At 37.1% G+C, this 13678-nt stretch overlaps 1 long non-coding RNA gene across 1 annotated transcript in view; it reads right to left on the bottom strand.

Annotated features, from left to right (window-relative positions):
* LOC145716413 (uncharacterized) overlaps window positions 1-13678 on the bottom strand; it is a 103107-nt gene that overhangs the window by 53813 nt on the left and 35616 nt on the right. The gene's annotated exons all lie outside the window — the stretch shown is intronic.

Here is a 13678-nt window from a genome sequence, read left to right as displayed (position 1 = left end):
GAGAGGGAGACAAACCATAAGAGACTCGTAATCTCAGGAAACAAACTGAGGGTTGCTGGAGTGGTGGAGGGTGGGAGGGATGGGGTGGCTGGGTGATAGACATTGGGGAGGGTATGTGCTATGGTGAGCGCTGTGAATTGTGTAAGACTGATGAATCATAGACCTGTACCCCTGAAACAAATAATACATTATATGTTAATAAAAAATAAATAAAATCTTTTCTTATATATGACTAAAACATACCTGGAAGAACGAAAGAAACTAAAAATGTTGGTAACTTTTGGCATGGACTTAGTGAAATGGAAATTTTTTTCACTATGTTCTTTTTGTACTTTTCATTTTTTTTTTTTTTTTGAATCACAGAAATGCATTACCTATTCAAAAACTAAATGAGTTAATTAAAAATTGAAAATGCCCTAACTAGTACCCAGGAGCTACAGAACAATAAAAACAGGTTATGGATGCTGTCGTTGAACTGCATAAATTGTAGTCGGCCTGTTGCTTCTTCTAGAATTTCTGGTCTCTTGCAGCCCTGAAAGATCTGTGCTGTAAAGCTGGAAATAGATGTTCTAGGATGAGGGTGACACCTGCAGGACAAAGTGAGAATTTTCTGTTGGTTTTTTTGTTTTGTTTTGTTTTTTTCCTTTTATCACTTTACTTTGGCAGAGAAATTTAGTAGGGCATGGAGGAGAGGTAGTGAGTATGAATTTCCCACTAGAATTGTTAGATATGAAAGTTTTGCTAATAAAATATAGATACTGCAAACAAACTTTTTATGTGAGGTACACAGGGAAGGATGTGGAATAGAGGGGTCAAAGTAGACTCTTCTTTACAAATATTGGCTTTATCACTCCCCAGCTGTATGGTTTTAGACAGAGCCACTTCACATTTCTGAGCTGTACAACCTACAGGTATGAAGTAAGGATAATAATGCTTACCTTACAAGATTGTTGCCTCCTAACATTTTAATGGAGATTCACAACCAGAGAAATCTTAACCCAACAAAGCGTAGCCTGCAATTGTTTGATCTCTGAGGTTATTCCAGGCCTCCAAACATACTTCTTCAGGAAATGAGATGCTAAACAGATGCAACCCATAAAGAAGCTCCTCCCCGAAGATCCCCACCTCAAATGGGCCCATGAAAGATAAAGAGAAGAGAGAGCCTTCCAGAGTGGTCACACTCTACGACTAATGAGCTCATTTCACCTCAGAGTCAGAGGTCTTGGTAAGTGTTCAAGGTCAGAGACCACTGTGGGCTGTTCCCAGTCCTCCTCTTTTCCAAATGGAAGGTTTTATTTCAATTGTCACTGTCTCTCCCTTTAAATGTATAGTGTGATTTATGGTTTTCATTTAATCATAGTTTGCTGGACTATGAGAAGCCACATTAGGACTCGACTAAGAAGAATACTTGTCACCTGGAGATTCTGGATTGGAGCAATAACTATTTTATTTATGAGCTTAAGGTTGTTTATCCCATCCCCTTCTGGGGTGTGGATGAACACAGTTTTTATTGTGAATAGTAGCTGCATGATATTGATATGGCCATCTTTGAAGATATATGCATGGGTAGGAGGGTGTGTGGTCCTGTGACTCAGGCCTGGACAAATGGAAGAGCACAGCCCCCTGCCCCCGGTGATGCCCCAAGGATAGGCATGTGATACAAGTGAAGTCAGTAAGAATCAGACTTAGGTCTTTGTGCTGAACTTGAGCTGTGAGGATAAAAGCCTGGTGCTGCCTGGGGCCATTACAAGAGGGAAGACCATCTGAGAATAGAGCCAAGCAAAGGGAAAGTGGAGAGAGGCAGAGTAAAACAGAGACAGGGAGACGGAGAGAGGGGGGAAAGCCAGACCTGATAACATCCTTCGAGTCACTGGATCAAGGTGTGTCTCTGTCTCTAGATACAATCACTGACTTTTCTTTAATGTGAATCTTATTTCTTCTCTGTTGCTTAAACCAGATTAAGCTGAGTTTTCTACTACTTGTAATTGAATGAGTTCTTATTAACTTATACAAAAAAATGTTATGCCCCCTTATAAAAAAAGAGAAATACATAAGAACACTACATAGAGATACCATTTTTCACCTATTGTATTGCCAAAAATCCAAACACTTGATAACACATGTTTGGACAAGCTGTGGAGTCAAAGGCATTCACATCTAGGACTGGATCACATATAAATTGCTACAATCCTTAAGTGGGGAGGCTTGGAAATTCTATAAAAATTACAAGTGCACTCACTCTTTGACCCAGAAAGACCACTTTTATGAATTTAGTGTATAATATACTTGTACCAGAGAAAGACCAATGTTCGGATTGTCCTTTATTTGCTTCCCCACCTCATTTCCATTTTCAGTCCTTTTTTGCCTTGCTGTTTAGGAAGCTGACCGCATGAGTGTATCACACAGGCTCCTCCACCCTCTGACTAGGCTTTAGGTGGAGTTCATGTAATGGAGGGATGGGACATCAGCCAGGAGATTGAGAGGGAGAAGAAGACAGGTCAAGACTTTTATTCCACAGACTCCTGCCTTGACAAGAGTTGATTCTAGAAGAGATTTTGTCTCTCTATCCCCATAGCTAATGTCAAATGGCGACTTCCATAGCTACAGCCATCCCCAGACTCTGATGACACCAATTCTTCCCCATTGTCCCTCAAGGCCAAATGCTGGTAACAGATTTCTCCTGCAGTTAATCCCATTTTTTTTTTCTGCTCCCTTAACCCTGCTTATCTGTGATAGTTAGTTTTATGTTTGGGGATGAAATTAACATTTAATCAGTAGACTGAGTGAAGCAGATTGCCCTCCACAACGTGGGTGAGACTCATCCAACCAGCTGAAGGCCGGAGTAGAACAAAAGGCCAATTCTCTGCCCCTGGTAAGAGAGAAGTCTCCTCCTGAGGGTCTTCAAACTGGAAGATCATCTCTTCCTGATGTTACAGAAGCTTCAGATGCATATTGGAGCACTGGATCTGCGGATTTTGGATTTGTCAGCCTCCATAATCATGTGAGCCAATTCCTTATAATAAATCTCTTAGATAGATAGATAGATAGATAGATAGATAGATAGATAGATAGATAGAGAGAGAGATAAGCTATTGATTCTGTTTCTCTGGAGAACCTTAACTAATGTACTATCTGTCTTAAAATATTTCCTTCATTAAATTCTCTTCAGTTAAACCCTTGAATATGTCATTTTTGTCCTGTGGGGGCCTTGACTGATGCATTAACTGGTATCAAGAATGGCCCACAGAAATAAACCCTCCAAATGGATTCTGTTGCCCATATCTTTGATAAGCCAACAGATATCCTCTGCCAGAGGAAGTAGTATGCTAGTAATCCATGATATGTGACAATGTCATAATTACTCTTGCCAGCCCCAGGTGACACAGTTTTCTTCCCTTTTACTTCAAACCCAGAGATGCTAAGCCACCTGTGGATTTTAGCTCCTCTGGTCTTCACCGTCCTTGGTGGCTTCCCTCAATCTTACCCATCCCTCTGTAAATAATAACTTAATTATACTCTCTTCAGTTAAACTCTCTGGAAAACATCCTGTCTCCAGCGCAATGACTAACATTAAAGGATTATTCACTACAGCTCCATGTGCAACAGGCATTCGGGGGACATGCCCAGGAGCACTGTTTGGGGACAGAGTGACTGCATTTGGCGTCACCACTCAGTTTTGTGACCAGAGGCAAGTTATTTATTCTCTCTCTTTCTCAGATCACCCATCTGTAAAATGGAAATAACAACTGAATGTAATGAGTTGTAGGGAGGATATGTAATATCACTTATGCACATCTGTAAGTGCAGGGTGAGTGCTAAGTGTGGTAAGTAGAATTTCTAAAAGATAGGAGATCATTGGGGTGGGTCTGATCCAATCCCATGACTCCCTAAAAGCAGGGAGCTTTCTCCTGCTGGTGGCAGAAAGGGAAGTCAGAAAGGTTCCAAGCTCTGAGAAGAACTTGGTGTTGTGCCCTTGCTGGTTGGAGAGGGCGGGACTGTGGGAGGGGAAGGAGGCTCCTTGGGGGATCAAGGAGGGGCTCCTGGCTGCCAGTGGGCAAAGAAACAGAAACTTTGGTTCCACAACCCCCAAAACTGAAATCTGCCCACACCCTGAATGAACCTGGAAATGGAGCCACCAGTAAGAGTTCAACTGAGCCAACGACTTAACTTTCCCCTTGTTGGTCCCTGAGCAGAGAGCCCAGCCAAACTCCTCTGGACTTCTGATATACAGAACGTGAGATAATAAATGGGGTTGTTGAAGCCACTAAGTTTGTGATAACTTGTGTTGGCAGCAACAGAAAAATAATACAGATCACTATTTTTATTACTATTAAGCAGTTATAAATAACAGAATTGGAATGAAAATAAATACCCAACAAGAAATAATTGTACATTCATGCAGTACAATACTATTTAGTTGTTTAAAAAAATGTAAGGAAGCTCTTTATGCAATGTTATAGAAAATTCTTATATTTAGGTTTATGTGGAAAAAAAAGTATAGGGGTGCCACCTGGGTGACACAGTTGATTAAGCATCTGACTCTTGGTTTCGGCTCAGGTCATGATCTCAGTGTCATGGAATCGAGCCCCACGTCGGGCTCCGTGCTCAACGTGGAGTCTGCTTAAGATTCTCTCTCCTCCCTCTGCCCCTCCCTACCCCACTCTCTCTCTCTCTCAAATAAAATAATCTTTAAAACAAAAAACAAAGTATAGTCTATATCATATGCTGCCATTTACGTACTACGAAGACGCAAATTATATATTTATATTTGTATATACATATGTATTAAAACTCTCTGGAATGATAGACTAATAGCTGTGGTTACGTGTTTTGAGGCATCATGAATAAGAACTAGGCAGATGGGGGCCACAGTAGGAGGGAGATTATTATATACCTTTCATGCTTTCTGACCTTTGCATCATGTAAATAATCTCTATTCAAAAAATTAGAAATGGTTTTTTTTTAGAATGAAAAATACAATCCTAATCTATACCTTGGAGCTATAGAACTCTAAACACATGCGTGAGTTTATGACTATGAACCACTAACTCCATAAATTGGTTTATTCTATCTTCTAGAATTTCTGGTCCGTGGCAGCCCCTAGAGATCCCAGCTGAAGGGCAAGAAAGAGATAGTCTATGGTTATGGTGGCATCTGCAGGACAAACTGAGAATTTTTGTTTGTTGATTTCAGGTTTTTCTGAGAGACATACATTGGAAAGAGTGAATGCTGAGTCCCCAGTGGAATAGCTCAGCCGAAAAGCTTTAATAATGACTGATAAAGACATAGTCACCCAGGTCCCACTGGGTAGGAAGTGCCAACTGGCTTCACATTTTCTCTGTGTCATATAGGTAAATGATCTCCAGGTTCTGGGAGCATAAGTGTGCACAAACCTGCCCCTTTTGAGCAGTTATATTCAAGAGTCTAATCCAAGAATCTAATAATAGGAAAGAGAGCATGTCATGTTCTGAATTTGGGGCCGGGTACACGGTGAATTCTCAATAGCCTGTAACCAGCATAGTCTTGTACTTTATGTACCCTCCAGTATCGTTGAGCTCACAAGGCCAGCTGCCCTACAAGGATCACCCTGCTTCAGCCCAACCCCCACTTCGAGGCTTATTTAGCTTTTCTCAACTTTCCATGAGCCAGCTCATCACACCAAACACAATTTAGCTTTCTTGAATCTCTTAATATCAAGCCAGAATAGCCCATCTCCCCACTCTTCGCTGCTCTCAATAGTTGGGGCCATTTTTTTTTTTTTGAAACTCTTGGTATGTCTGTTTGATTTTGCAAGAAAAATATCACAAATTATGTTTATACATTCTTTAACCAAACTGACACTAACATGTATTTATCCACATAATTACATGACATTTTCTCCTCCGGGATTGTAATTAAACTTGAGCCTGACCTTTCCTCACCTTCAGAACATAAAGGTTCTTCTGAGTCTCTCTTGGCCTTATGTATATATGCACAGCATCACATTTTTAGAGTGATAGGCTCCTGCATGTGTGTAAGACTAAAGCAAAATAGAATTTGAGGTCAAGAGCTGAAAGAAATTCATTAGTAATTTTAAACCATGAATAAATATAAAAGGTTTTATAACTCAGTGAAAGGGAATATTTACTAGGTTAACAAACTAGGCAAGCATGATTATTTAAAGAAAATAAGTACAGAGTTATGTTTATACCTAAAATAAGAGGGTTGATTCCCCGCTCCCATGATGTTTAGACCAACTAGAGAAGAGAAAACCAGACAGTAAAAGGATGTGATGATTATGATTTGAAGTAGTGCAGGATCTAGACAGAATTAGGAAAAAAACAAGGGAAGAAAGAACTCTGTGTTTCCAAGCAGATGGTGCTGCATATCATAAATATTGTGATGAAGATAATGACCCAGGGGGTTCTGGCGGGGTCAGATGACACTCTAATGAGGATTTCAACAACCCAGATGATAGGAATTACAGAGATTGACTAGTCGTGATTAGTAAAAAATCTATGCGGTAATAGACATAAGATAGGCTCAACCACAGAATAATGAATACATAATATGGCAAATAAACTGATAACAGATAATATTGATAATTACAAAATATTGCTAAAAGATTCAGACATGAAGTTGGAGAATTATAAACCACGTGGCAATAAACGGATATATGGATATCACGTTCCTTGATACTACTAAAGTTAAAACAAAGGGAGGCCGGAGGCAGTCATCACTGAACTGGATATTTGCAGGATGAAAAATTAGATGGCCAACCCCAAACAACAATTTAAGAGCTAAAACATGGAAAGATTATAGAAAAGCAAAAACAATACTGATGAAAATAGGAGAGATAGCATGGGCATAACGCACGCTTATAAAACAAATTGTTGTTCAGACAAGCGTAGATGAAACGAAGATTGGAACATTTATAAGGCAGCATCTCCCCAGGAAAGAATTACAATTATGGGAGCAACTAAAAGTGTGGGTGGGATGTAATGATATCCCAGATGAGAGGAACATAGTTAAGACAGAGTTTGTCTACTGAAAGATACGGAGAAGATTATTGCATACTAGAGTGGACTGGAGAGAAATAGAGAAAAAAAAAAAAAACATATACCAAGAAATCTATTAGAAAAGGAAGAAAAGGAAGACAACTCCCTCCATTTATTATGGACATGAGAAGCATGGGCAACCTCCAAGAGACAGAGTATTAGACTACATACGTAGGGACAAATGGGCTTTATGTAGCCCCCAACCAAAGAACCTCTCTCATTCCAAAAGAGAGAAAAGGAATGGATGGTTGCAATTAAAAAAAGAACAAGGAAAAGCTCAAAGTATAAAGAGAAAGCCTGGAACTCCTAACTAGAAACTTGGTCTTCTTTTATCTTCCTGGATCAGAAGATTTTCTCTATATTAGCTGTTAAAATATAATTGAAATCGGAGGGGGAGACGAACCATGAGAGACGATGGACTCTGAAAAACAAACTGAGGGTTCTAGGGGAGGGGGGTGGGAGGACGGGTTAGCCTGGTGATGGGTATTAAAGAGGGCACATTCTGCATGGAGCAGTGGGTGTTATGCACAAACAATGGATCATGGAACACTACATCAAAAACTAATGATGTAATGTATGGTGATTAACATAACAATTAAAAATGTAATTGAATTTTAAATGTTAACATTACTAGATATAGGATTAGAAATATCAATAGTTTCAGGAAAAATGCCTAGGAGTATATATAGGAAATAAAAAGGTAAAACTTAAAATGTTAGGAAGAACATTTATAGAATTTATTTGGTGTGTTTATTGTGGGAAAATGTATTATAACTTTGATGCATTTCTTAAATGTGCATAGATGAGCTATTTAGATTTTCTTCTTGAGTCAGTTTTGGTAAGTGATATTTTTCTAGAAATGTGCCCATTTCATCTAGGTTTTCAAAGTCACTGGCTTGACGTTGTTGCTGCAGTGGCAGATTAGGGGTTCCTTTGTGATATTTTTTTGAAATAATTATAGAATGATAAGAAGTTACAAAAATAGTACAAAAAGTTCCTGTATACCCTTCACCCAACTTCTCCTAATAGTAACATTGTACATTATGAAAACCAGAGAGTTGATATTGGCACAATGGACTAGATACAGACCTTACTTGGATTCCACCAGTCTTTACATTTTGTACTACATTTTATAGTTCTATGAAATTTAGCCACTTGTATAGATTCGTATAGCTACCATCGTAATCAAGATATGGAAGGTATGTTCCATCATCTCAAAGTCCTCCACTGTGTTACACTTTTATAATCATAACCCCTTGGCACCTACCTCCTTAACCCCTGACAACCACTGATCTGTTCTCCATCTCTATAATTTTGTCATTTCAAAATTATATGAATGGAAGCATATGGTATTAAACCTTAAATATTGGCTTTTCCTCACTCAGCATGGTGAATGATATTGAAAAGCTCTTTGTATGCTTATTTGCAACCCACATTCTTTTTTAAAAAAAATATTTTATTTTTTTATTTGAGAGAGAGACAGAGCAGGAGTGGAAGCAGAGGCAGAGAGAGAGGGGCAGAGGGAGAAGGAGAAGCAGGCTCCCCACTGAGGTGGAGCCCAACGCTAGACTCCATCCCAGAACCCTGAGATCATGACCTCAGCCCAAGCCAGATGCTAACCCCACTGAGTCACCCAGATGCCCCCATATTCCCTCTTTGGTTAAATGTCTGTTTCAGTCTTTTTCTAATTGGGTTGTGTTTTTATTGTTTTCTTGTTTTATTTTATTTTTATTTTTAATTTTTTATAATGTTTTTATGTTATGTTAGTCACCATACAGTACATCATTAGTTTTTTTTCTTTTTTTATTATTATGTTATGTTAATCACCATACATTACATCATTAGTTTTTGATGTAGTGTTCCATGATTCATTGTTTGCGTATAACACCCAGTGCTCCATGCAATACGTGTCCTCCTTAATATTCATCACCAGCCTCACCCATCCCCCAACTCTCCTCCCTCTAAAACCGTCAGATTGATTCCCGGAGTCCATAGTCTCTCATGGTTCTTCTCCCCCTCTGATTTCCCCTCTTCATGTGTTTTTATAGTTAAACCCGGAGAGTTCTTTATAGCTCTTGGATGCATGTCCTTTGTCAGGTGTGTGATTTGCAGACATGCTTTCCCAGTCTGTGGCTTGTCTTTTAAACCTCTTAAAATGGAATTTTTCATAGAGCCAAAGTTCTTAATTTTGATGAAGTCCAATTTATCAGTGTTTCTTTTGTGGATTATGCTTTTGATGTCATATCTAAGAATTTTTTGCTTAGCCCTAGGTCACAAAGATTTTTTTCTAGATTTCCTCTAAAAGCATTGTAGTTTTGCATGTTCTCTTATGTTCCATTTTGAGTTAATTTTTGTGTAAGGTGGCAGGTTTACATCCTAGTTCATCTTTCTTGCTGTGAATGTCCACTTGTTCCAGCACCGTGTGTTAATAACACTATTCTTTCTTCATTGAATTGCTTTTGCACCTCTGTCAAAAATCTGTTGGCCATACTTCTATAGGTCTATTTTTATGTTGTCTATTCCGTTCCATTGATCTATGTGTCTATACCTCTATAAACCTGTCTGGATTACTGTAGCCACACAGGAAGACTTAAACCAAGGTAATCTGATTTCTCCAACTTTCTTCTTCTTTTTTAAAAATATTTTTAAATATTTTATTTATTTATTTGAGAGAAAGAGAGAGAGAAAAAACGAGTGGGGAGAGGTGCAGAGGGAGAAGCAAACTCCCTGCTGAGCAGGGAGCCCGATGCGGGGCTCAATCCCAGGACCCTGGTATCATGACCTGAGCCAAAGGTAGATGCTTAACTGACTGAGTCACCCAGGTGCCCCTGTAGATGTTTTTTTATGAGATTGAGGAGATGCCCCTTTATTCCTAGTTTTCTGAGAATTTTATCACGAATGGGTGTTAAATATTTTTTCAATGCTTTTTCTGTGCCAATTTATATAATTGTGTGGGCTTTCTTTTTTATCTGTTAATATGTACAATTACATTGATTTTCAAATATTGAACTAGCCTTTTATTTCTGGAATGACTCTTGCTTAGTTGTGATATTTAATTCTTATATCATAAGCTATACATATCTTATGTGTACATATATTATAGATATAAGATACAGAATACATACATATTACTGGATATAATTTTTAAATATTTTATTGAAGACTTTTAATGTTTGTAGTTTTCTTATTTTGTCTGTCTGATTTTGGTATGAGGGTAATACCACCTTCATAAAATGAGTTGGGAGCTGTTTCCTCCTCTTTTATTTTCCAAAAAAGATTATATAGAAGGTGTTAATTCTGGTTTAAATGTTTGGGAGGAATGTCCATTTAAGCCATCTTGGCTTGCAGATTTCTTTTTCTGGAGCTATGTAATTTCTAAATTAATTTATCTGGTAATTATCAGACTGTTCAGATTATCTCTTTCATTTTTAGTGAGTTTCAGTAGGTTGTGGTTTTCGAGGAATTGATTCATTTCATCCAAGTGATCAAATGTGTGTGTGTACAGTCAATGCTAGTGTTTCCTTAATATCCATTTAATATGTGCAGGGTTTGCACAGATATTCCCTTTTTCGTGCCTACCATTGGTAATTTGCATCTTTTCTCTTTTTTTTCTCTGTCAGTCCTGTTAGGAGTTTATCAATTCCATTGATATTTTTAAGCAACCAGCCTTCGATTTTATTGATTTTTCTCTACTGTTTTTCTGTTTTCAATCCATTGATTTCTATGTCTTAATTATTTCCTTCCTTCTGCTTGTGTTAATTTTGTTCTTCCTTTCTAACTTCCTGAGGAGGAAGCTAAACTTATTGATTTAAGATTTTTCCTTTTTTCTGATTAGCATTTGGTGCTAAAAATTTCCTTCTAAGTAGTTTGGCCTGCATCCCACCCATTCATTCTGATATGTTTATTTTCATGTTTATTTACTTCAGTGTAATTTTTTATTTCCTTTTAGAGTTCTTTTCTGACTCATGGATTATTTGAAAGTGTGTGGATAAGTTTACAAGTGTTTAAAGATATTTCTATTTTCTTTCTAATGCATTTCTAGTTTGATTACATTATAGTCAAAGAACATATTTTGCATGATTTCAATTCACTTAAGTTTGCTTATGCTTCTCATAAAACCAAAGATGGTCTTGGTGAATATTCTGTGTGCAATTGAAAAGAATTTGCATTCTGCTGTTGCTGGGTGGAGTATTCTATAAATATCAATCAGATCTCATTGATTGATGGTATTTTTCAGTTCTGCTATATTCTTGCTGATTTTTTCTCTGTTAGGTATATCAACTACTGAGCATTGAATTCTCCAATTGCAATTGTAAATTTGTCTTTTTCTCTTTTTCACTTCTCTCAGTTTTTGCTTTATGTATTTTGAAGCTTGGTTGTTCGGTGTATACACACTGAGAATTGTGTTGTCTTTTTGATGGATTGACCCTTGTCATTATGTAATGTGTTGTTTCTTCTTTGGTCTGAAGTCGACTTTATCTAATATTAACGTAGCCACTCTCACTTTATTTTATTAATATTTGAAGGGTATACTTTTTCCAGCTTTTTACCTTTAACTTAACTGTATCATTATATTTAAAATGACTTTCCTGAAAAGATGCTCAACATAACTAAGCATCAGAGAAATGCAAATCAAAACCACAATGAGATATCACTTACACAGACAGAATGGCTAGAATCAAAAAGATAAGAAATATCAAGTATTGGCAAGAATGTGGAGAAAAAGAACCCTCATGTACTGGTGGTAGGAATATAAATTGGTGCAGCCACTGGGGAAAACAGTGTGGAGGTTGCTCAAAAAGTTAAAAATAGAATTACCATATGATCCAGTAATTCCATTACTGGGTATTTACCCAAATAAAGCAAAAACACTAATTCAAAACGATAAATGCACCCCTACGTTTATTGCAGCATTATTTACAATAGCTAAGATATAGAAGCAACCTAAGTGTTCATCAATAGATGAATGGATAAAGATGATGTGTGTATGTCTGTGTATATATACATATACATGAGATCCTGCCATTTGTGACAACATGGATGGGCCTACCAGGTAATATGCTAAGTGAAATAAGTTAGACTGAGAAAAACAAATAGCATATGATTTCACTTATATGTGGAATCTAAAAAACAAAACTAGTGAACAAACAAACAAAAAGCAGAAAAAATAAATACAGGGAACAAACTGATGGCTGCCAGAGGGAAGAGGAGTGGAGACATGGGCAAAATGGGTGAAAGGAAGTGGGAGATACACACTTGCAGTTGTGGAATGAATAAGCCACAGGGATAAAAACAAGCATAGGTACAGCATAGGGAATATAGTCAATAACATTGCAATAGTGTTGTATGGTGACAGATGATAGGCTACACTTGATGGTAGCATAACATACAGTTGTTAAATCACTATGTTGTACACCTAAAACTAATGTAACAGTGTGTGTCAACTGTACTTCAATAACAGTAAATAAATAAATAAATAAATAAATAAATAAATAAATAAATAAATAAATAAAATTTCTTGCTAATAGCGTACAGTTTGGTCATAGTTTTTATTCACTCTGTTAATATGTCATTTAATTATGTATTTACATATTAGACAATGTTACAATTTTAATTTCAATTGACTAATAATAATTTTTAAAACTCATAAGGAGAATGATATTCTATTTACTTACCTATATATTTACCCATTCCATGGCTCTTTCTTTATTCTTGATGTTCTAGGTTTCTTTCTATTATTATTTTCTTTCTGTTGGAATAATTTCTTTCCACAATTCTTTTAGGTCAGGTCTAGTAATAACAATTTCTCTTACTTTTTCTTCATTTGAAAAGTTTTTATTTCACGTTTATTGTTAAAATATATTTTTGGTGGCTATAGAATTCTGAGTTTATAGTTCTTTCTTTCAGCAATTGAATATATTTTGCCACTTCCTTCTGACTCCTATCATTTCTGATAAGAATTTCACTGTTATTTGAATTGTATTATTTGAAATGTGTTTTTTCCTTCTGGATCTTTTAGGTTTTTTTCCTTGTTTTTAGTTTTCAGAATTTTTTTTTAAAGATTTATTTATTTATTTATTTGAGACAGAGAGAATGAGAGACAGAGAGCATGAGAGGGAGGAGGGTCAGAGGGAGAAGCAGACTCCCTGCCGAGCAGCGAGCCCGATGCGGGACTCGATCCCGGGACTCCAGGATCATGACCTGAGCCGAAGGCAGTCGCTTAACCAACTGAGCCACCCAGGCGCCCAGTTTTCAGAAATTTGATTATGATGTGTTTGAGAATGGACTTCTTTGGGTTCATCTTGTTTGTGGCTTCCTCGGTTTCTTGAATCTATTGTTTATATGTTTTACCAGATTTAGTAAGTTTTTCACCATTTTTTGTTAAAAATTTTCTCAGCCCCACACACTTTCCCCTCTTCTGGGACTCTGATGACACAAATGTTACATCTTATATTTTTTTGTTCCATAGGTTCCTAAGGTTCCATTCATTTTTTTTTCAATTGCCTTTTTGACTCTGTTCAGGTTCTGTAATTCCTATTGATCTACCTTCAAGTTTACAGAAGATTTTTGCATCTATGTTCATGAGAGATATTGGTCTATAATTTCCCTTTCTTGTAATGTCTTTGGTTTTAATTTTAGGA

The sequence above is a fragment of the Leptonychotes weddellii genome, chromosome 12, assembly GCF_054177405.1.
Source record: "Leptonychotes weddellii isolate Sample4059 chromosome 12, ASM5417740v2, whole genome shotgun sequence".
NCBI classification, from domain to species: Eukaryota; Metazoa; Chordata; class Mammalia; order Carnivora; family Phocidae; genus Leptonychotes; species Leptonychotes weddellii.
This window is presented reverse-complemented; position numbering and strand designations above follow the sequence as displayed.